The sequence below is a fragment of the Pongo abelii genome, chromosome 2 (assembly GCF_028885655.2).
Source record: "Pongo abelii isolate AG06213 chromosome 2, NHGRI_mPonAbe1-v2.0_pri, whole genome shotgun sequence".
In the NCBI taxonomy this organism is placed as follows: Eukaryota; Metazoa; Chordata; class Mammalia; order Primates; family Hominidae; genus Pongo; species Pongo abelii.
This window is the reverse complement of record NC_085928.1, coordinates 64,932,026-64,953,832: the sequence shown is the minus strand read 5'-3', so window position 1 is coordinate 64,953,832 and position 21,807 is coordinate 64,932,026. Positions and strand designations below refer to the sequence as shown.

The window sequence follows — 21,807 nt, the reverse complement described above, 5'->3', positions numbered from 1 at the left end:
TCTGAGATAAGCCATGGAAACTCTCCCTCCAGAAATCTCCATTTTCACACCACTTCAGAGAGAATTCTGCTACTGAAAGTATAATCAGTGCATGGTTAGGCTAGCTTTCCATAAGGGAGAGAACTGAAGGTAAAGAGGGGCTCAAAGAAGTCAGATGGAGACCAGCCAGTAGCTGAGTTTCTGTTTGCTTTGCCACAAGGTCTAAATGTTTTCATCCTTTAAAGTATTTCCTAAAAACACAGTGTCTCCAAAATTATTCATTTAACTCTAAGGTCAATCCGAGTAAGAATCTGGAGTGAGGCCTCATGAACTATATAAACCCAAGAAGAATTAGAAGTGTATGTTATTCTTGAAATGACGTCCTATGTGATCTCTTGGGTAGGAATTAGTGCAACTAGTGTTGAAGAGTAGAAAAGGATATATACAGAAAACAATTTTTGTTTTTTCATATACAAACAATTGTTTTGTTGGCTAACCAAAGTGGACACTTGCAAAGTAGTTCTGAGGAACTACTTCAAAGAGGAACTTGAAGGAAGTTACATTTTTGAGCTAGGTACCACTGAAACTATTGTTCATATTTCATAGAAACAAAAATATTTCTGAGCTATGTCATCAACTAGTGGATATGTGTTGGAATTGATCATATATTTTATTGAGTGATGAAATTGGAATAATGAATTAAGAAAGAAACCTGACAGAGCCATTCCTAAGACAGAGAAATGCAAACAGAAGCTCTGGCTCGTTTGGGGGTTGGGATTATTGGTAGACTCTCAAATGTATTATAGATAAAGGACATGAAGGAGGAAACACTGTCAGCCAGTGCAGAAGAGACCTCATGTGCATGCACATTTGAATCAATCCACAATAAAATCTCTAATGAAAACAAAAGCAATTAATAGGTCCACACAGCTTTTATATACTTTATTTTTTTCTACAAAATCAGATCTCTGGGTATCTTTTATTTAATTAACGAATGCTCTAGATGTTCATTTTACCTGCATTAGTTTCTTTTACTAATAAGCAGGGCTCCACTATAAGTGAAAGAGCTTGGTAATTTGCGTAAATAAAATATAGAGTTATTATATATTAAGCCTTGTTTGTATATAAGGAAATGTTCTGGATACTTTGTAAATAATGTCTTTGCTTCTTACAAAAACGTTGCAAGGTTAGTGATGCTGTTATTATTATTATTGAATCGATTGAAAGATGTGGAGTTTAAATATCTTGCCAGAAAGCACACAAATATGAAGTGTTAGGGTTGGTGCTAAAATCAGTTTGCCTTCAAAATTATTTGAAGCCCATTCTATTAAGCCATGTTTTCTATTATGGATACGCATAAATGAAAGGTCAGAGAATTTCAAAATATCAAGGTTTTTTTTTTTTTTTCCAGAAAGTGAAAATATAAAGCTTTTGATATCAGGCCAAAGGTGGAAAGACCAAATTTTACAACAACGAATTTACATGTACCAAAAACTTGTGCAGGTTGCAAAATGAGCCACAGGCTCTAATCCAGGCTGAAGTGATAACTATAAAATATTTGCTTTTTAAAAAATTGCTCCTCGTGTTGTAGCAAATAAAGGCTTCCCACATAGTAAGGACGTTTGTTTATGCACATGGGCTATGAGTAAACAAACAACTCTTATCTCCATATACATCAGAATATTTTTGTTGAAGGCAAAAAGAACAGCCAAGTGTACTAATAAAAAATGCTAAACAAGAGAAAATAAACTTCTGTGTCTATTCATTCTGAGAACTGAAAGACTGAAAATAATTTGAAGCGTTGAAGCTCAACATTCACTATTTGGGAAAGATATATATATATATTTTTCTGAGAAGAGCAGTCCATGATTATCGAACGTGACATCGACACTGGTAGTATTCTTTGTGGAAAGAAATGAGCCATCATGGGTCATCAAAGGGCAATGGTGGATTTAATGGGGCCATTTAAGCAGGGAACTTTCTGTCTTAGTGCTGTTCATATCACATCGTGCAGTGGCTTCTCCTTTATATTCAGCCTGTTAACTATAATAGAATTCAGAGGGGAAAAAAGGAACCTGGAGGGACTGCTTGCTCCTGTAAAACCCTAATAAATTGTTCAATAGCCATTTAACACATACGCATGAAACTCTTTAGTAGAGATATGTTTTCAACTTCGTGTAACACCTGTCTAACATGGTTTAAAAGAATGTCAAGAGAAAAGAAGATCAACTGATGGCAATGACGGAAAGGATGTACAAGGTACACATTTATATTACCGGCTCATTCCAATCCAGGCAAGACATAAACCAGGGTGCTGAGAGCAGTGCTGGTCATGACAAGATTAGTGACCAGTGCCTTTCTTCTCCTCTGACAGCTTGTGGATGCAGGATGGATTTACGTGTCCCTGGAGGACAGGAAGGCATAAACAACGCTTAGCATCAGCATCATGAAGTGCTGACATCACCAGTTCAAATCATCTGACTGAGCCAGAAAATTAGAATCCAAAACTTGATTTCGTAGTATACTTCCTTGCAAATGAGGAAATATGACAGATCTCAAAAGTGCTTCTGAACATACGCCCTCTTGCCCATTTTTTTTTTTTTTTTTTTTTTTTTTTTTTTGCATTCTGATCAAGTATATTCAAAGGGAGATAATATTGCAGGCACATCCTGGGCAACTGGGGAAGTGAAGGTTTGAATATTGGCCCTGAAGTTGTAGACTAAGTAGTAAGCAATGCTTCATAATAATAATAATAAGCTCCAATCACACGAAGGCAAAAACCAGTCCTAACCTCAAGATAACAGATGTACTTATATGGTGGAATCGTGCCATCTCCTGCTTGGCAGCATCAGACTGACGAGCAAGCTGTGTTTGAGCTGTCAGATGCTTGGCCATCACTGTCAGTTCCACTTTTGACACTTCAGTTATGTCTGTATTTTGAGAAAGGGCAAAAGACTGATGCTTCCCAAAACTATTTTCTGGCCCAGAGTTTCATTTTTTCATTAAAAATCTCATTTATCAATATCTAGGAGAGAGGTTACTTTTTTTGAACGAAGGGAAGGATTTCTGAAATATCATCCATTTATTTCAACATTTATTTTGCTTTTACCTGGTGATCATTACAGTCTCTAAAGGGCACTTTTTTCAAAGAATAGGTTATTTATTTTATGAAACTATTTCATGATACCATTTTCACCGTTATTGCAATACACTTCAGCATTTCAGGCTCAGCAGTAGTTATTTTAATGTTTTCAGGGAGATAATCCATAAAAGCAGTATATTTTACAATGTCTATTTTTTATGTATTTATGTATGTATGTATGTATGTATTTGTTTGTTTGTTTGTTTGTTTTTTGAGATAGTATCTCACTCCGTCACCCAGGCTGGAGTGCAGTGGTGCGATCTCGGCTCACTGCAACCTCCGCCTCCCAGGTTTAAGCAATTCTCATGCCTCAGCCTCCCGAGTAGCTGGGATTAGAGTCATAGGCCACCACGCACAGTTATTTTTTGTATTTTTTAGTAGCGACAAGGGTTTTGCCATGTTGGCCAGGCTGGTCTTGATCACCTGACCTTAAGGGATACACCCGCCTCACCTTCCCAAAGTGCTGGGATTAGAGGCATGAGCCACTGCGCCCAGCCAGTGTCTATATTTTATATTTGATTCTTTGTTTCCAATGTTATGTACCTACAAAATTAGTAAAATCTGTGTTTATTTGTGAACTTAATATGTCACCTAATGAATGTCATTTTATCAAATAAAGTCCACTAAAATATGTTGAATAGTTTTATATATTCAGCCTTATAAACTACATTCGGTTGCCAAGTGATATTAATAGTAATATTGATAACCATCAAAAAACCTAACTACTTATCGAGAGGCTACTATGTGCCAGACATGGGGTTAGGCAATTTGCGTGCAAAATCAAAATTAATGTTTACACATTTAAAATAACTTCTTAGAAGATAAACCTAAATTAAGAAATATTCTTACATCTCCTTTGAAATAGTTTCTTTTCACCTACATTATTTAATAAACATGAAGGTTAAGATTATCTTATTAGTCATTTTAAGGGAAATGTGTGAAATGAATAACTTCTCAGTGTTATCATTTTCAAATTTCTGTCCTCTACCTAAGCACAAAAAAGTCTAGATAGTTTCACACTCAAACTTTCTTCCCAACATGAAATTTAATCACATTTCATGGAATAATATCTTCCCTACTTGCTATGAACAATGAAATCAGAATTACTGCTTACTGGAAAGTTTCTCACAGGACTTTGGCCTCTGTGATATGAATATAAGCACGGTAAAATTTTAATTTTAGCCTAAGGTTTTTTTTTTATTCTACTTGTACAGTTAACATAAAAAACAAAATCTTCCGGCAAAAAAATAAAAGGATGAGAATGATAGCTAGGATTTTCTTAGACAGGGAAAGATGGCAGGTTGCTGTTGACAACTTGAGATGGCTATAATAAAATAACACCAGAGAAAAGCTAGAAGATTCATAATTGCTTACTAAAAATGAGTTAAAGCCTCTAATTGTGGTACATTCCCAGTGTCTCGGGTACCTCATCTTTTTATTTATTTATTTATTTATTTATTATTATTATACTTTAGGTATATCTCCCAATGCTATCCCTCCCCCCTCCCCCCACCCCACAACAGTCCCCAGAGTGTGATGTTCCCCTTCCTGTGTCCATGTGTTCTCATTGTTCAATTCCCACCTATGAGTGAGAATATGCGGTGTTTGGTTTTTTGTTCTTGCGATAGTTTACTGAGAATGATGATTTCCAAGTTCATCCATGTCCCTACAAAGGACATGAACTCATCCTTTTTTATGGCTGCATAGTATTCCATGGTGTATATGTGCCACATTTTCTTAATCCAGTCTATCATTGTTGGACATTTGGGGTGGTTCCAAGTCTTTGCAATTAATGCCTCAATAAACATACATGTGCATGTGTCTTTATAGCAGCATGATTTATAGTCCTTTGGGTATATACCCAGTAATGGGATCGCTGGGTCAAATGGCATTTCTAGTTCTAGACCCCTGAGGAATCACCACACTGACTTCCACAATGGTTGAACTAGTTTACAGTCCCACCAACAGTGTAAAAGTGTTCCTATTTCTCCACATCCTCTCCAGCACCTGTTGTTTCCTGATTTTTTAATGATTGCCATTCTAACTGGTGTGAGATGGTATCTCATTGTGGTTTTGATTTGCATTTCTCTGATGGCCAGTGATGGTGAGCATTTTTTCATGTGTTTTTTGGCTGCATAAATGTCTTCTTTTGAGAAGTGTCTGTTCATGTCCTTTGCCCACTTTTTGGCATGGTACTGGTACCAAAACAGAGATATAGATCAATGGAACAGAACAGAGCTCTCAGAAATAATGCCGCATATCTACAACTATCTGATCTTTGACAAACCTGAGGAAAAAAAGCAATGGGGAAAGGATTCCCTATTTAAAAAATGGTGCTGGGAAAACTGGCTAGCCATATAGAGAAAGCTGAAACTGGATCCCTTCATTACACCTTATACAAAAATCAATTCAAGATGGATTAAAGACTTAAACGTTAGACCTAAAACCATAAAAACCCTAGAAGAAAACCTAGGCATTACCATTCAGGACATAGGCATGGGCAAGGACTTCATGTCTAAAACACCAAAAGCAATGGCAACAAAAGCCAAAATTGACAAATGGGATCTAATTAAACTAAAGAGCTTCTGCACAGCAAAGGAAACTACCATCAGAGTGAACAGGCAACCTACAAAATGGGAGAAAATTTTCGCAACCTACTCATCTGACAAAGGACTAATATCCAGAATCTACAATGAACTCCAACAAATTTACAAGGTACCTCATCTTTTATTGGTATTTACAATGTCTGTATTGACCTCTTTGACCTTGGCTACAAACATAGCTGTGACTCCTTTACTGATGCTCTCTCTAGGAGGTGGTGCAAACTTTTACCAGTCTGCTCTGCTCTTCTGGCTTCAAAAGGAAGTTGGATACAGTTTCTCTTAATTTCTCGATCCCACAAAATGTATATAGGGGTCTATAGCTAATGGACTAGGGAGTGCTGATAGATAAGAGGCCCTCAATATCCATCTAACTCTCTGCTTTTTCTTTCTTTGGCATCCCAGGATGTTGAGATTCCTTCTGTGATACAAAATACACACATACATACATACATGCACACACATATAAATACTCGAATAAAGTTTAAAATTGCTCTGCAAGGATTCTTTCAAACGTTATACTTTGAACCAGTCTATCAATTTCTTCACTGTTTTAAAAAGTTCACACTGAAACTATAATAACTGATTAACTGCTCTAGGGTGTTGGCTAGGTCATTTCAGAAAAAAATGGGGGGGGTAGTAATGTTACAAAGTGGAAAGCATCTTGATTATTATTTCACAACACTGTCTTATTACCAAAAAAATAAAAGAGAAAGAGAAAAAAGAAGTATACAATTTCAACTTACATCCTTTAGGGTATATTGCTTGTGATACACCTCCAAGCAAGGTGATATAATATCAGTATAATAACAAATCAAAGGACTTTGTTTACCATGTCATCCAACACCCTTTACTCTGAAGGTAAGAACAAAAAAAGCCCAGAGAACATATAGTTATTCTGATGTTACATACATCCTTCTGTCAAAACATATTCTAGAATCTAGGTCTCCACTTTTTGGCCTGTCTCATTGACAACTTTGTTACCAGTTTGAGGTATTCCTGTGTGCTCCTGGACAAACCTTGGCCTGATTTTCCCACTATGGCTTCCTGTCTACCTTTTATTCTCTTTATCACTTAAAGAAATATAACTAGGGATGATAACGTATACATGGTAAAGTGTTTTCCTTTATAATTTCAAGGAATTACACACTGAGGTATTCATACCTTCTTTCATATGGAATATTACTAGTGATAAACACAGGTATACCTTGGAGATATTGTGGGTTCACTTCCAGATCACCTCAAAAACATAAATATTGCAATAAAGCAAGTCACACAATTTTTCTTCGTTTCTCAGGACATATGAAAGTTATGTTTATACAATATTGTAGCCTGTTCTGTGTTCAAGCACACAGTATAGAAAACAATGCATGTATCTTAATTTAAAAATATTTTATTGCTAAAAAAAAATGCTACTGATCACCTGAGCCTTCAGCAAGTCATAGTGGAAGGTCTTAGCTAGTGGAAGATCTTCCCTCAAGGCTGATGGCTGCTTATAGATCAGGATGGTATTGCTAAAGATCGTGGTGGCTGTAGCGATTTCTTAAAAGAAAACAACTATAAAGTTTGCCTCATCAATTGACTTTTCCTTTCTTGAGATGTTTCTCTGTAGCATGTAATGATGTTTGATAGCATTTCACCCACAGTAAAACGTCTTTCAAAATTGCAGTCAATCTTCTGAAACCCTTCCACTGCCTTCTTAACTAAGTTATGTAATTTTAACTTGCAAAATTCATCATTTTTTTTTCTTTTTATTATTATTATTATTATTATTATTATTATTATTATACTTTAGGCTCTATGGTACATGTGCGCAATGTGCAGGTAAGTTACATATGTATACATGTGCCATGCTGGTGCGCTGCACCCACCAACTCGTCATCTAGCATTAGGTATATCTCCCAATGCTATCCCTCCCCCCTCCCCCCACCCCACAACAGTCCCCCAAGTGTGATGTTCCCCTTCCTGTGTCCATGTGTTCTCACTGTTCAATTCCCACCTATAAGTGAGAATATGCGGTGTTTGGTTTTTTGTTCTTGAGATAGTTTACTGTGAATGATGATTTCCAATTTCATCCATGTCCCTACAAAGGACATGAACTCATCCTTTTTTATGGCTGCATAGTATTCCATGGTGTATATGTGCCACATTTTCTTAATCCAGTCTATCATAGTTGGACATTTGGGTTGGTTCCAAGTCTTTGCTATTGTGAATAATGCCGCAATAAACATACATGTGCATGTGTCTTTATAGCAGCATGATTTATAATCCTTTGGGTATATACCCAGTAATGGGATGGCTGGGTCGAATGGTATTTCTAGTTCTAGATCCCTGAGGAATCGCCACACTGACTTCCACAAGGGTTGAACTAGTTTACAGTCCCACCAACAGTGTAAAAGTGTTCCTATTTCTCCACATCCTCTCCAGCACCTGTTGTTTCCTGACTTTTTAATGATTGCCATTCTAACTGGTGTGAGATGGTGTCTCATTGTGGTTTTGATTTGCATTTCTCTGATGGCCAGTGATGGTGAGCATTTTTTCATGTGTTTTTTGGCTGCATAAATGTCTTCTTTTGAGAAGTGTCTGTTCATATCCTTCGCCCACTTTTTGATGGGATTGTTTGTTTTTTTCTTGTAAATTTGTTGGAGTTCATTGTAGATTCTGGATATTAGCCCTTTGTCAGATGAGTAGGTTGCGAAAATTTTCTCCCATTTTGTAGGTTGCCTGTTCACTCTGATGGTAGTTTCCTTTGCTGTGCAGAAGCTCTTTAGTTTAATTAGATCCCATTTGTCAATTTTGGCTTTTGTTGCCATTGCTTTTGGTGTTATAGACATGAAGTCCTTGCCCATGCCTATGTCCTGAATGGTATTGCCTATGTTTTCTTCTAGGGTTTTTATGGTTTTAGGTCTAACATTTCAGTCTTTAATCCATCTTGAATTGATTTTTGTATAAGGTGTAAGGAAGGGATCCAGTTTCAACTTTCTACATATGGCTAGCCAGTTTTCCCAGCACCATTCATTAAATAGGGAATCCTTTCCCCGTTGCTTGTTTTTCTCAGGTTTGTCAAAGATCAGATAGTTGTAGATATGTGGCATTATTTCTGACGGCTCTGTTCTGTTCCATTGATCTATATCTCTGTTTTGGTACCAGTACCATGCTGTTTTGGTTTCTGTAGCCTTGTAGTATAGTTTGAAGTCAGGTAGTGTGATGCCTCCAGCTTTATTCTTTTGGCTTAGGATTGACTTGGCGATGTGGGCTCTTTTTTGGTTCCATATGAACTTTAAAATAGTTTTTTCCAATTCTGTGAAGAAAGTCGTTGGTAACTTGATGGAGATGGCATTGAATCTGTAAATTACCTTGGGAAGGATGGCCATTTTCATGATATTGATTCTTCCTACCCATGAGCATGGAATGTTCTTCCATTTGTTTGTATCCTCTTTTATTTCCTTGAACAGTGGTTTGTAGTTCTCCTTGAAGAGGTCCTTCACATCCCTTGTAAGTTGGATTCCTAGGTATTTTATTCTCTTTGAAGCAATTGTGAATGGGAGTTCACTCATGATTTGGCTCTCTGTTTGTCTGTTATTGATGTATAAGAATGCTTGTGATTTTTGTACATTGATTTTGTATCCTGAGACTTTGCTGAAGTTACTTATCAGCTTAAGGAGATTTTGGGCTGAGACAATGGCGTTTTCTAGATATACAATCATGTCATCTGCAAACAGGGACAATTTGACTTCCTCTTTTCCTAATTGAATACGCTTGATTTCCTTCTCTTGCCTAATTGCCCTGGCCAGAACTTCCAACACTATGTTGAATAGAAGTGGTGAGAGAGGGCATCCCTGTCTTGTGCCAGTTTTCAAAGGGAATGCTTCCAGTTTTTGCCCATTCAGTATGATATTGGCTGTGGGTTTGTCATAAATAGCTCTTATTATTTTGAGATACGTCCCATCAATACCTAATTTATTGAGAGTTTTTAGCATGGAGAGTTGTTGAATTTTGTCAAAGGCCTTTTCTACATCTATTGAGATAATCATGTGGTTTTTGTCTTTGGTTCTGTTTATATGCTGGATTACATTTATTGATTTGCGTATATTGAACCAGCCTTGCATCCCAGGGATGAAGCCCACTTGATCATGGTGGATAAGCTTTTTGATGTGCTGCTGGATTCTGTTTGCCAGTATTTTATTGAGGATATTTGCATCAATGTTCATCAAGGATATTGGTCTAAAATTCTCTTTTTTTGTTGTGTCTCTGCCAGGCTTTGGTATCAGGATGATGCTGGCCTCATAAAATGAGTTAGGGAGGATTCCCTCTTTTTCTATTGATTGGAATAGTTTCAGAAGGAACGGTACCAGCTCCTCCTTGTACCTCTGGTAGAATTCGGCTGTGAACCCATCTGGTCCTGGACTTTTTTGGTTGGTAAGCTATTGATTATTGCCACAATTTCAGCTCCTGTTATTGGTCTATTCAGAGATTCAACTTCTTCCTGGTTTAGTCTTGGGAGGGTGTATGTGTTGAGGAATTTATCCATTTCTTCTAGATTTTCTAGTTTATTTGCGTAGAGGTGTTTGTAATATTCTCTGATGGTAGTTTGTATTTCTGTGGGATCGGTGGTGATATCCCCTTATCATTTTTTATTGCATCTATTTGATTCTTCTCTCTTTTTTTCTTTATTAATCTTGCTAGCAGTCTATCAATTTTGTTGATCCTTTCAAAAAACCAGCTCCTGGATTCATTTATTTTTTGAAGGGTTTTTTGTGTCTCTATTTCCTTCAGTTCTGCTCTGATTTTAGTTATTTCTTGCCTTCTGCTAGCTTTTGAATGTGTTTGCTCTTGCTTTTCTCGTTCTTTTAATTGTGATGTTAGGGTGTCAATTTTGGATCTTTCCTGCTTTCTCTTGTGGGCATTTAGTGCTATAAATTTCCCTCTACACACTGCTTTGAATGCATCCCAGAGATTCTGATATGTTGTGTCTTGGTTCTCGTTGGTTTCAAAGAACATCTTTATTTCTGCCTTCATTTCGTTATGTACCCAGTAGTCATTCAGGAGCAGGTTGTTCAGTTTCCATGTAGTTGAGCGGTTTTGAGTGAGATTCTTAATCCTGAGTTCTAGCTTGATTGCACTGTGATCTGAGAGATAGTTTGTTATAATTTCTGTTCTTTTACATTTATTGAGGAGAGCTTTACTTCCAAGTATATGGTCAATTTTGGAATAGGTGTGGTGTGGTGCTGAAAAAAATGTATATTCTGTTGATTTGGGGTGGAGAGTTCTGTAGATGTCTATTAGGTCCACTTGGTGCAGAGCTGAGTTCAATTCCTGTGTATCCTTGTTGACTTTCTGTCTCGTTGATCTGTCTAATATTGACAGTGGGGTGTTAAAGTCTCCCATTATTAATGTGTGGGAGTCTAAGTCTCTTTGTAGGTCACTCAGGACTTGCTTTATGAATCTGGGTGCTCCTGTATTGGGTGCATATATATTTAGGATAGTCAGCTGTTCTTGTTGAATTAATCCCTTTACCATTATGTAATGGCCTTCTTTGTCTCTTTTGATCTTTGTTGGTTTAAAGTCTGTTTTTTCAGAGACTAGGATTGCAACCCCTGCCTTTTTTTGTTTTCCATTTGCTTGGTAGATCTTCCTCCATCCTTTTATTTTGAGCCTATGTGTGTCTCTGCACGTGAGATGGGTTTCCTGAATACAGCACACTGATGGGTCTTGAGTCTTTATCCAATTTGCCAGTCTGTGTCTTTTAATTGGAGCATTTAGTCCATTTACATTTAAAGTTAATATTGTTATGTGTGAATCTGATCCTGTCATTATGATGTTAGCTGGTTATTTTGCTCGTTAGTTGATGCAGTCTCTTCCTAGTCTCGATAGTCTTTACATTTCGGTATGATTTTGCAGTGGCTGGTACCGGTTGTGCCTTTCCATGTTTAGTGCTTCCTTCAGGAGCTCTTTTAGGGCAGGCCTGGTGGTGGCAAAATCTCTCAGCATTTGCTTGTCTGTAAAGGATTTCATTTCTCCTTCACTTATGAAGCTTACTTTGGCAGGATATGAAATTCTGGGTTGAAAATTCTTTTCTTTAAGAATGTTGAATATTGGCCCCCACTCTCTTCTGGCTTGTAGGGTTTCTGCCGAGAGATCCGCTGTTAGTCTGATGGGCTTCCCTAACCCGACCTTTCTCTCTGGCTGCCCTTAACATTTTTTCCTTCATTTCAACTTTGGTGAATCTGACAATTGTGTGTCTTGGAGTTGCTCTTCTCGAGGAGTATCTTTGTGGCGTTCTCTGTATTTCCTGAATCTGAATGTTGGCCTGCCTTGCTAGATTGGGGAAGTTCTCCTGGATAATATCCTGCAGAGTGTTTTCCAACTTGTTTCCATTCTCCCCGTCACTTTCAGGTACACCAATCAGACGTAGATTTGGTCTTTTCACATAGTCCCACATTTCTTGGAGGCTTTGTTTGTTTCTTTTTATTCTTTTTTCTCTAAACTTCCCTTCTCGCTTCATTTCATTCATTTCATCTTCTAGGGCTGATACCCTTTCTTCCATTTGATCGCATCGGCTCCTGAGGCTTCTGCATTCTTCACGTAGTTCTCGAGCCTTGGTTTTCAGCTCCATCAGCTCCTTTAAGCACTTCTCTGTATTGGTTATTCTAGTTATACATTCTTCTAAATTTTTTTCAAAGTTTTCAACTTCTTTGCCTTTGGTTTGAATATCCTCCCGTAGCTCGGAGTAATTTGATCGTCTGAAGCCTTCTTCTCTCAGCTCGTCAAAGTCATTCTCCATCCAGCTTTGTTCCATTGCTGGTGAGGAACTGCGTTCCTTTGGAGGAGGAGAGGTACTGTGCTTTTTAGAGTTTCCAGTTTTTCTGCTCTGTTTTTTCCCCATCTTTGTGGTTTTATCTACTTTTGGTCTTTGATGATGGTGATGTACAGACGGGTTTTTGGTGTGGATGTCCTTTCTGTTAGTTTTCCTTCTAACAGACAGGACCCTCAGCTGCAGGTCTGTTGGAGTACCTGGCCGGCCGTGTGAGGTGTCAGTCTGCCCCTGCTGGGGGGTGCCTCCCAGTTAGGCTGCTCGGGGGTCAGGGGTCAGAGACCCACTTGAGGAGGCAGTCAGCCTGTTCTCAGATCTCCAGCTGCGTGCTGGGGGAACGACTGCTCTCCTCAAAGCTGTCAGACAGGGACACTTAAGTCTGCAGAGGTTACTGCTGTCTTTTTGTTTGTCTGTGCCCTGCCCTCAGAGGTGGAGCCTACAGAGGCAGGCAGGCCTCCTTGAGCTGTGGTGGGCTCCACCCAGTTCAAGCTTCCCGGCTGCTTTGTTTACCTAAGCGAGCCTGGGCAATGGCGGGCGCCCCTCCCCCAGCCTCGCTGCGGACTTGCTGTTTGATCTCAGACTGCTGTGCTAGCAATCAGCGAGACTCCGTGGGCGTAGGACCCTCTGAGCCAGGTGCGGGCTATACTCTCCTGGGGCACCGTTTCCTAAGCCCGTCGGAAAAGCACAGTATTCAGGTGGGAGTGGCCCGATTTTCCAGGTGCCGTCTGTCACCCCTGGAAAGGGAACTCCCTGACCCCTTGCGCTTCCCGAGTGAGGCAATGCCTCGCCCCTGCTTCGGCTGGCGCACGGTGCGCTCACCCACTGACCTGCGCCCACTGTCTGGCACTCCCTAGTGAGATGAACCCGGTACCTCAGATGGAAATGCAGAAATCACCCGTCTTCTGCGTTGCTCACGCTGGGAGCTGTAGACCGGAGCTGTTCCTATTCGGCCATCTTGGCTCCTCCAACATTCATCATTTTAAAGGAGTATATAAAAACTGTCAAAATGGGTCAGAAACAAGGTTTGCAATACTTATAATTATCTTCAACAGTGGCAATATTTAACCTTTTGAGTCAGTCTCAACAGACTGGCAATATAACTAACATAATACATAATGGTAAGTGTTGTTCTTGATTAAAAAAAAGCAAATTATTTTTCTATTTAAAATTTTTAGAAAAGGTTTAATGTAAAAATATTTTTCTTTTTTATCTATTTCCATGCCGTGATAATGTTCAAACTTATCAAGATCCTCCTCAAACTTTAAGGGTGAAAAGTATAATATTATGTTTTAGTGGAAGCATTCCTTCACGTAGCTAACATATTTTTTCAAGGCACTCTAAGAACTCTTGAGGATACTACAGGAAAAATGTTCCTCTTGCCTACTGATCTTTTTGTCATATTTCCCCTCAAACTTTTCTTTTTTTTCTTTTCTTTTTTTTTTTTTTTGAGGCGAAATCCTGCTCTGTCGTGCAGGCTGGAGTGCAGTGGTGCAATCTCGGCTCACTGCAACCTTCGACTCCCGGGTTCAACCGATTCTGCTGCCTCAGCCTCCCGAGTAGCTGGGATTACAGACGTGCATCACCACGCCCGGCTAATTTTTGCGTTTTTAGTAGAGATGGGGTTTCACCATGTTGGCCAGGCTGGTCTCAAACTCCTGACCTCAGGTAGCCACCCACCTCGGCCTCCCAAAGTGCTGGGATTACAGGGGTGTACCACCAAACTTTTCTAAATTAAACCTTGTTATAACTGTTTTTTAAATTTAATTTTCCATGGTACAGCCCTCAAGTTATTTTTCATTTATTTGGAACCACTCCTTCAGTTTCAACTTGCTGAGCAGGCAAGCAACTACTTTTGGTTTCTATGGAAACTGGAATCCTGTGGCTGCGTATAGGCATTCTGGTTCCACCAACCTTTTGTTGTGTTGTGGTATCCAGTGATTTAGGTGGAAAAGTACAAGGTATTCTTCCATGATGGATATGATATGGTAATAACAGGCTGGGATCTAATGGGACCCAGGGAACTGAGAGACTGGAAGGAACACCAGGAAGGCCACAATGGGTTTTATACAAATTGTGTGCTGTCCTAGTAACTTTTCCATCAGAGACCTTATAGATCAGGAGTGAAGAATCTTCTGCTGCATGATATAACAAGTAGGAACCTTCCTGCAAGCTACTTAATTTCTTTAGAATGTGTTGGAGGATGTTAAATAAATTGGAAATCTTGAGTGCTGAAAGCTTTTCTTTTAATTCTTCTGAGGTAATTTCTTCCAGTAGAAAAAGCTTTGAAGTAAATGCATAGATATGCCCAACATGAAATGAGCTGTTGGAATGTAATAAACTTTCAGTCCATAAGTGACAAAGTTCACTTTCAATCAGAGCTCCAACTCCATAACGAGCTTGATACTCTACTTTTGGTAGTACATCAACTGGAAATTGTCTTCTGATTTTCTTCTGTTCTTTTAGAATGTGGTCTTGTCTCTATCCTCTGGACACTGCAGCACATGAGAAACAACAGGTCTTGCAAGCTAAATAACTTATAAATAAAATTTCCTTCCTGAGGAGCTAGGTATTCTGATGTATCTTCAACATAGTCCTGAAGTTCATATGGCAATTGTCCTTTGGGCTTTTGAAATGCAGAAGGCCATCCAGATTTCGGTCAACTAGAGCCATCTGAAGGAACAGACAATTGCTCAGAAACAGAAGACTGTTTAGAATTTTCTAAATTCATTAAGGACAATTTGGGTACTTTTCTGGAAAATGGCTTTAAGAGCTCATCCTGCATTTTTAAAATTTCTACAGCTGGATCATATTTTTTATATACTCATTTGATACTTTTTTTTTTTAAAAAAAAACATGACTCTGCAGGCCTACAAACAATAGTAGTCTTGTTTCCTACAGAAGCCTGTCCTGAGAAAGAATTTGGACTAGCTGATCTAGAACTTAAGTTAGAACCCACAACATCTGTCTTTCCATCACTATTATTTTTACACTCTCTATCAATGATTAAACACTCCTCATCTGTACCACTGCTGAAGAGAACTGCATCTTCAGTTTTAGCTGCTTCTGATCTAACAGGCTTTTCCTTTGAGTTGTCTAGGTTTTCCAGAACATTGGGTCTTTCACCATCAGCATGTACCATATCTATAGTCATATCATTTTTATTAGAAGTTTCAATTTCCTCAGAATTTTCTAACTGTAAGTCATCAGATGTTTTCAAGTCACTATCTTGCATCAAAGACTTGTCAGAATTTGATACCTTATCACCACATGATTCAAAGTCTGATCATCTTTATTTTTGCATTCTTCAGGGCCACCATCCATACCAGTGACCAGTTGTTTCTCCTTTTGCAATTGTTCAATCAGAATCTGAGATAAACTTCTAGAATTAGCAGAAATGTCTGGTGCACTTGGTGCCACAGGTGTAGTTACTGCTTTGGGGGCTGTAGGAGCATCTGTCATGTTGGGTACTGTGGAAGTACTTGCTGGAATTGGTGACTTTGATGCCTTGGTGGTGGTTACTCCAAAAGTTTCAAGTTCTGTGACCTCATCATCAAAATCCAGATACAAGCTTTCAAGAGTCTCAGTTTTTCGGCACTCATTGAATTCATGGGACATGTCCATTTCAGATATAAACTCTTCAGGTTTGTCCATAAAGACTGCAGATACTGGAACAAATGTGTTTTGGGGCATCATACATTTTAATGGAACTTCATGAAAGATTTGTTTTCTCTCTCTCATAGTTATTTTATTTCGGGGAAGTGGCAAATTAATAGTTATTACTTTAACTGGTTTTGAACCTGCGACAGGTATTACTTGAATCAATACTGAAAGTTCCCAGGGTTCCTTGTATATTGGTCCAAAATTATTTAATAAGGTAAATAATGATTGACTAGTTAGAGCTAGCTGAGGGTGATATCTTGAAACAAGCTTCTCTGCATTTGGATCTTTTCTAATATAATAATGCATAGCTTCAGCTGTTCATTCTGGCAATTCAATGGTAGATATATCATCTTTTGAGAGCTGCAACTTTATAAGCATTGAGGGAAATACTGTTTTCACATATTTCACCCTGCCCAATGCAAGAAGAGTTTTTTTTCTAACTTTAATTCCATCTCTACTCTGAATGGGAAGAATACCATTAAGCTGGTGACCTCGTGGAGAGTATAGAATTCTAGGAACTTTTTCACTTGTTCAATGCAAGCTCTTAAAATTTTCTCTGTGAAGAGACAAGCATCATCAGAAAGCATATTATAATCCTGTGCACATTTCTTTGCAGAATTCTGCAAAAACTTTAGGAACTCAGTAACTTCTTCATTCACATGTTTTTTTCATATCCAAGTACGGCAAAAAGTCATTTTTTCTTTATTCCGATAGCTTTGGAATTTGCAGAAATCTTTGCATATTTAACCAACAAGTCCACATAACTCCTCTGCTCTCTCTGTTCAATAAAACACTTAGTTCTTTTAAACTTGGAGCCATGGGATCATCTTTATAATTTTCTCAAGAGAAAAATGTCTTAAGGCCATTTTGGGGGAAAATATCCCAATTCAGTCCCGGTTCACTTATGACCAACTTGGAACTCATCTTCCTAGATTTCTGCTTCACTCTAGCTCATAGTTCACAACTGCCTGGCTGCAAAGGCTCCAACAGAGGCAGAATCCCTCCAGAATTTACTCAACTTGTGGTCCGTGGTGGATGTTGCCCAGGTGGCAGCCACACACCACACATGCTCCACCCCACTCCTCACATTGTCGTGTGCACCTGGGAAAGCCATATTTAAAGGACATGGCCCAAGTTATGTAATTTTTGTTGTCATTTTGATAATGTTCACAGCATCTTCCCTAGGAATAAATTTCATCTCTGAAGAAACCACTTCTTTAGGTTATTCATAAGATGCAACTCATCTGTTCAAGTTTTACCACAAGGATGTAGTAGTTCAGTCACATCTTCAGATTCCACTTCTAATTCTAGTTCCCTTGACATTTTTACCAGATCTGTAGTTACTTTCTCAGTTCAAGTCTTGAACCTCTCAAAGTCAACCATGAAGTTTGGAATCCTCTTATTCTAAGCTCCTGTTAATGTTGATATTTGTCCTTCTTACATGAATCACAAATGTTTTTAAGCATCTAGGAGAATGAATCCTTTCCAGAAGATTTCCAATTTACTTTGTAGATTTAAGTGATTTTTCAGATCCATCAGAGGAACCACTGTGATCACTATTTGTGGCAGCTGTAGCCTTACAAAATATATTTCTTAAATAATAAGACCTGAAAGTCAAATTATTTCTTGACTCATGGGCTGCAGAATTGATGCTGTGTTAGGAGTCATGAAAACATTAGTCTCCTTGTACATCTCCAGCAGAGCTCTTGGTGACCAGGTGCATTGTAAATGAAGAGTAATTGTTTGAAAGAATTCTTTTCTAAGCACTAGATCTCAACAGTGGGCTTAAATATTCAGTAAACCATGCTGTAAACAGATGTATTGTCATCCAGGCTTTGTTTCATTTATACAGCACATGCAGAGTAGATTTAGCATTGTTCTTAAGGGCCTAGGATTGTCAGAATAGTAAATGAACGTTGACTTCATCTTAAAGTTATCCCCTGCATTGGCCTCTAACAAGAGAGTCAGACTTCCCTTTGAAGCTTTGAAGCCAGGCAGTGATTTCTCCTCCCTAGTTATGAAGGCCCTAAATGACATTCTTCCAAAAGAAGGTGGTTTCTTCTACACTGAAAAATCTGTTGTTTAGTGTAGCCACGTTCATCAATTATGTTAATTAGGTCTTCGGATAAGTTGCTATAGTTTTCCATCAGCACTTTCTGCTTCTCTTGCAATTTTATGCTATGGAGAAAGCTTTTTCCCTTAAATATCATGAACCAATCTCTGCTAGCTTCAATCTTTTCTCCTGCAGCTTCTTTGTCTCTCTCAGTCTTCATAGAATTGAAGAGATTTAAGGACTTGCTCTGGATTAGGCTTTGGCTTAAGGGAATGTTGTGGCTGGTTTGATTTTCTATTTGGTCCACTAAAACTTTACATCAACAATAAGGCTGTTTTGCTTTCTTATCATTCATATGTTTATTGGAGTAGCACTTTTAATTTCCTTCAAGAAATTTTCCTTTGCATTCATAATTTGGCTCACTGGCATTGAAAGCCTAGCTTTCACCCTATCTTGACTTATGACATGACTTCCTCACTAAACTTCATCTTTTTTAGATTTTGATTTAAAGTAAAGGATGTGCAATTCTTCCTTTCACTTGAACTATTAGACACCATTGTAATGTTATTAATTGTCCTAATTTCAATATAGTTTTGTGTCAGGAAATAATGAGGGCCAAGGTGTATGAGAGCATTGAGAGAAGAACTGGTTGGCAGAGTAGTCAGAACACGCACACATTTATTGATTATATTTGCCATCTTAATATGGATATGGTTCATGGGGAACCCAAAACATTTACGATAGTAGAAAAAGATCACTGATCACAAATCAGTATAACACATATAATAATAATGAAAACATTTTAAAAATTTGTGAGAATTACTAAAATGTGATACGGAGACATGAAGTGAGTACATGCTGTTGAAAAGTGGTGCTCATAGACTTTCTCGACACAGGGATGCCACAGACCTTCAATTTGTAAAAAATGCAATATTTTCAAAGCATAATAAATTGAAATGTAATAAAATGAGGTATGCATGTACTAGGAAGAACCATTCAAGAATAGAGAATGACCCTCTCTAAAAGTAGAGGTTGATTTAATGTAGCAAACACAGTATGCTTCATCATAATGGTTGTTGAATTCACTACTAAAAGATTTTATAGATATATAAAAATTGTAATATGATGCAAGAGACTTTGAAACAGTCATGTAATTTCAAGTTGCTAATAAAAACATTACAGTAATTCTATGAAAGTAATCATTAACATCTGAAATGTAAAGTAAAATATTTAATTTTAAGGTCCTAGATCCAATAGATTTATAGAAGTTTTCACTTTTATAATGGAGACTAAGAATAGAATTTTAGTCCCTCTCTGAATTAGAGGATTTAATATTATCTGTTCTCAGAAGAATATGATATAATGAAATGGGCATATTGAAAATATTCAAATAAAAGGAAGCAATCCACAATGTTAAACTCAAACTTAAAAAGAATTCCTAGTTCTTTTTGAAAATCATAACAACATTTCTATAATTTGCTACGTGAGGAAGTGTTGAAAATTTGAAAGGTCTTTTTGTTTTTGGTGGTGGTGTTGCTAGTGGGGTACACTTTATGTAACATCTAAGAACGATATTAGCATTTTTAATTATTCCAGTAATTTTTTTAAAATTTAGAAGGTCTAAATTTAGGCTTTCTTTGTGACTGATTTTGTAACATACTAATTCTATTCATGATGGCTATCAGGAAAACTCCTAAATGTCAGCATTGCTTAATGTTTTTCTTGATTTAGGCTCCCCTTTGGATACATACAATTCGTATTGATATTTAAGAGCTTTATATAAAAATGTATTGAGTGAGTTTCTTTGGCTATCTGTGGGAATCTCCTAAAAAAAAAATTTGATCTTTCCTTGCAGTGAACAGCCCCATTTGATTCACTGTTTTTTAATATCTAGGGAGCATTGTGGCACACAAAGTGCAGAAGTAGACATGAAAGGTTAGTGACTTGCTTTTATAAGACATGCCCTCCTTAATCTGTTATACTAATGCCTTTCATAGCATCACCCTGTAAGATAAGAAACTTAAAGCCATGTTTTAATAATGCGGCCTCTTTGAGAATTCTAAGAAAAAGCTTCAGCTGGAGTCATAGAGTGAACACTGAGTAATGGCTGGGGTCAATAAAATCTGAAGTAATTATTTCAAAACATAGTTTGGATCAACAAATGTTTGTAGCTCATGTGCCTTGCTTCCCACTATAGCTGAAGAATGCAGAAGGGGTTTTTGTATTCAAGTCAGGTCAATAGCAACTTATATACATTCATAGATACAAAAGTAATTATCATGGATTGCATTGACAGTATCATTTGTCACCAGTGGCTGTTGTCATAGTCATTTACATTTGGCATCACAGTTAAACAGTTTTATGCCAGTCTTTTTTTGTGGTCTAAAAACATTGAACCAATGAGTCATTTAGGAAATAATAAGTATCCTATTTTGTTTATTATTTCCAGTGGCACATGGCAAGCTATGATTTAGAATGGTGTAGGATTTTATTATTACAATTACCTTATAATATTACACCTTGGATAATAAGGGTGATTCAGACAATCAAATGCTTGACATTACTGTGTTTTAGAACTTTAAGAGAACTCGTGTATCTTGAGAGCCTTAGGATTAAAGCTAAGTTTCCTATGTGAGGAAAATGTTTGCTGTAGGCATAAAGGGTGTGTGTGTGTGTGTGTGTGTGTGTGTAAATAGAAAGAAAAAGGAATTCAGAAACACACAAAAGAAAAATAACAAAAAGAGACAGATGACTGAGGAGAGACATTTGAGGTTGAGTTATTGGAAATGCATTGCTCTCTATAGAGCAGTTTAGTCCACCAAGCACAGTGCTTCTTTTAGGAAATGCCTCTGCTGAACTATCAGGAGCCCTATGTGGTGTAGCTGTTTTTTCAAGGAAATCAGATGGATGTGTTTTCATCTATTCGTATGTACCCAGGCCTCTTTATGATCGAAGGCATTTACTGATTTCCAAAATAATTAGTTGGGGTCACAGGTGAACTGAACACACTTTACCAAGGTAATGGTTACAGAATGTTGAGGTAGGGCTTGGCACATAATACGGGCTGGAAAAATGTACGTAATCAGTATAATTCACCTTTGTGAGGCCCTGTTATGTTTAAGAAAAAGCATCATTTTATAATAATAACAACAAAACAACCATAAATTCACAGCCAGTCAGCCAGTACTTATTTAGCTTGATATTATATTGAATATATGTGTGTGTGTATACGTATATGTATACGTGTGTGTGTATCATATGTGATATAGATGTATGATTAACACAATGACCTATAAGGCAGGTACTGTTACAAATAATTTATAGGTACTAAATAGCTATATTACTGATATGAACAGTGAGGCACAGAGAGACTAGATATCTTTGCCTATCACCTAAACTATTATGAGCATGCTTATTTAAATCTAAAAAATATAGTTATTTGACTCCTCCTATGCTCTCTAATCCATATTTAATTAGTTTTCATGTACTATAACTTTATCTGAATTTTGTAGAGATGTTCATATCAATCTTTACGTGAAAGTTCTTCTATTTCTACTAT

The 21,807-nt window shown here is 37.6% G+C and overlaps 1 long non-coding RNA gene and 1 pseudogene across 2 annotated transcripts in view; both read right to left on the bottom strand.

Moving 5' to 3' along the window:
- LOC129058521 (uncharacterized) overlaps positions 1 to 21,807 on the bottom strand; it is a 46,547-nt gene that overhangs the window by 10,788 nt on the left and 13,952 nt on the right. The window contains exons 1-2 of one of the 2 annotated variants that reach the window (XR_008523669.1): positions 13,407 to 13,535; positions 2,256 to 2,383 (exon numbers count right to left, since the gene is read on the bottom strand). The exons of the other annotated variant lie outside the window; for it this stretch is intronic. This is a non-coding gene — a long non-coding RNA (uncharacterized LOC129058521). Of the gene's footprint in view, positions 1 to 2,255; positions 2,384 to 13,406; positions 13,536 to 21,807 lie in introns of those variants that run through there. 2 annotated transcript variants of the gene reach the window in all.
- Positions 14,318 to 17,119, bottom strand: LOC100440792 (little elongation complex subunit 2-like; annotated as a pseudogene).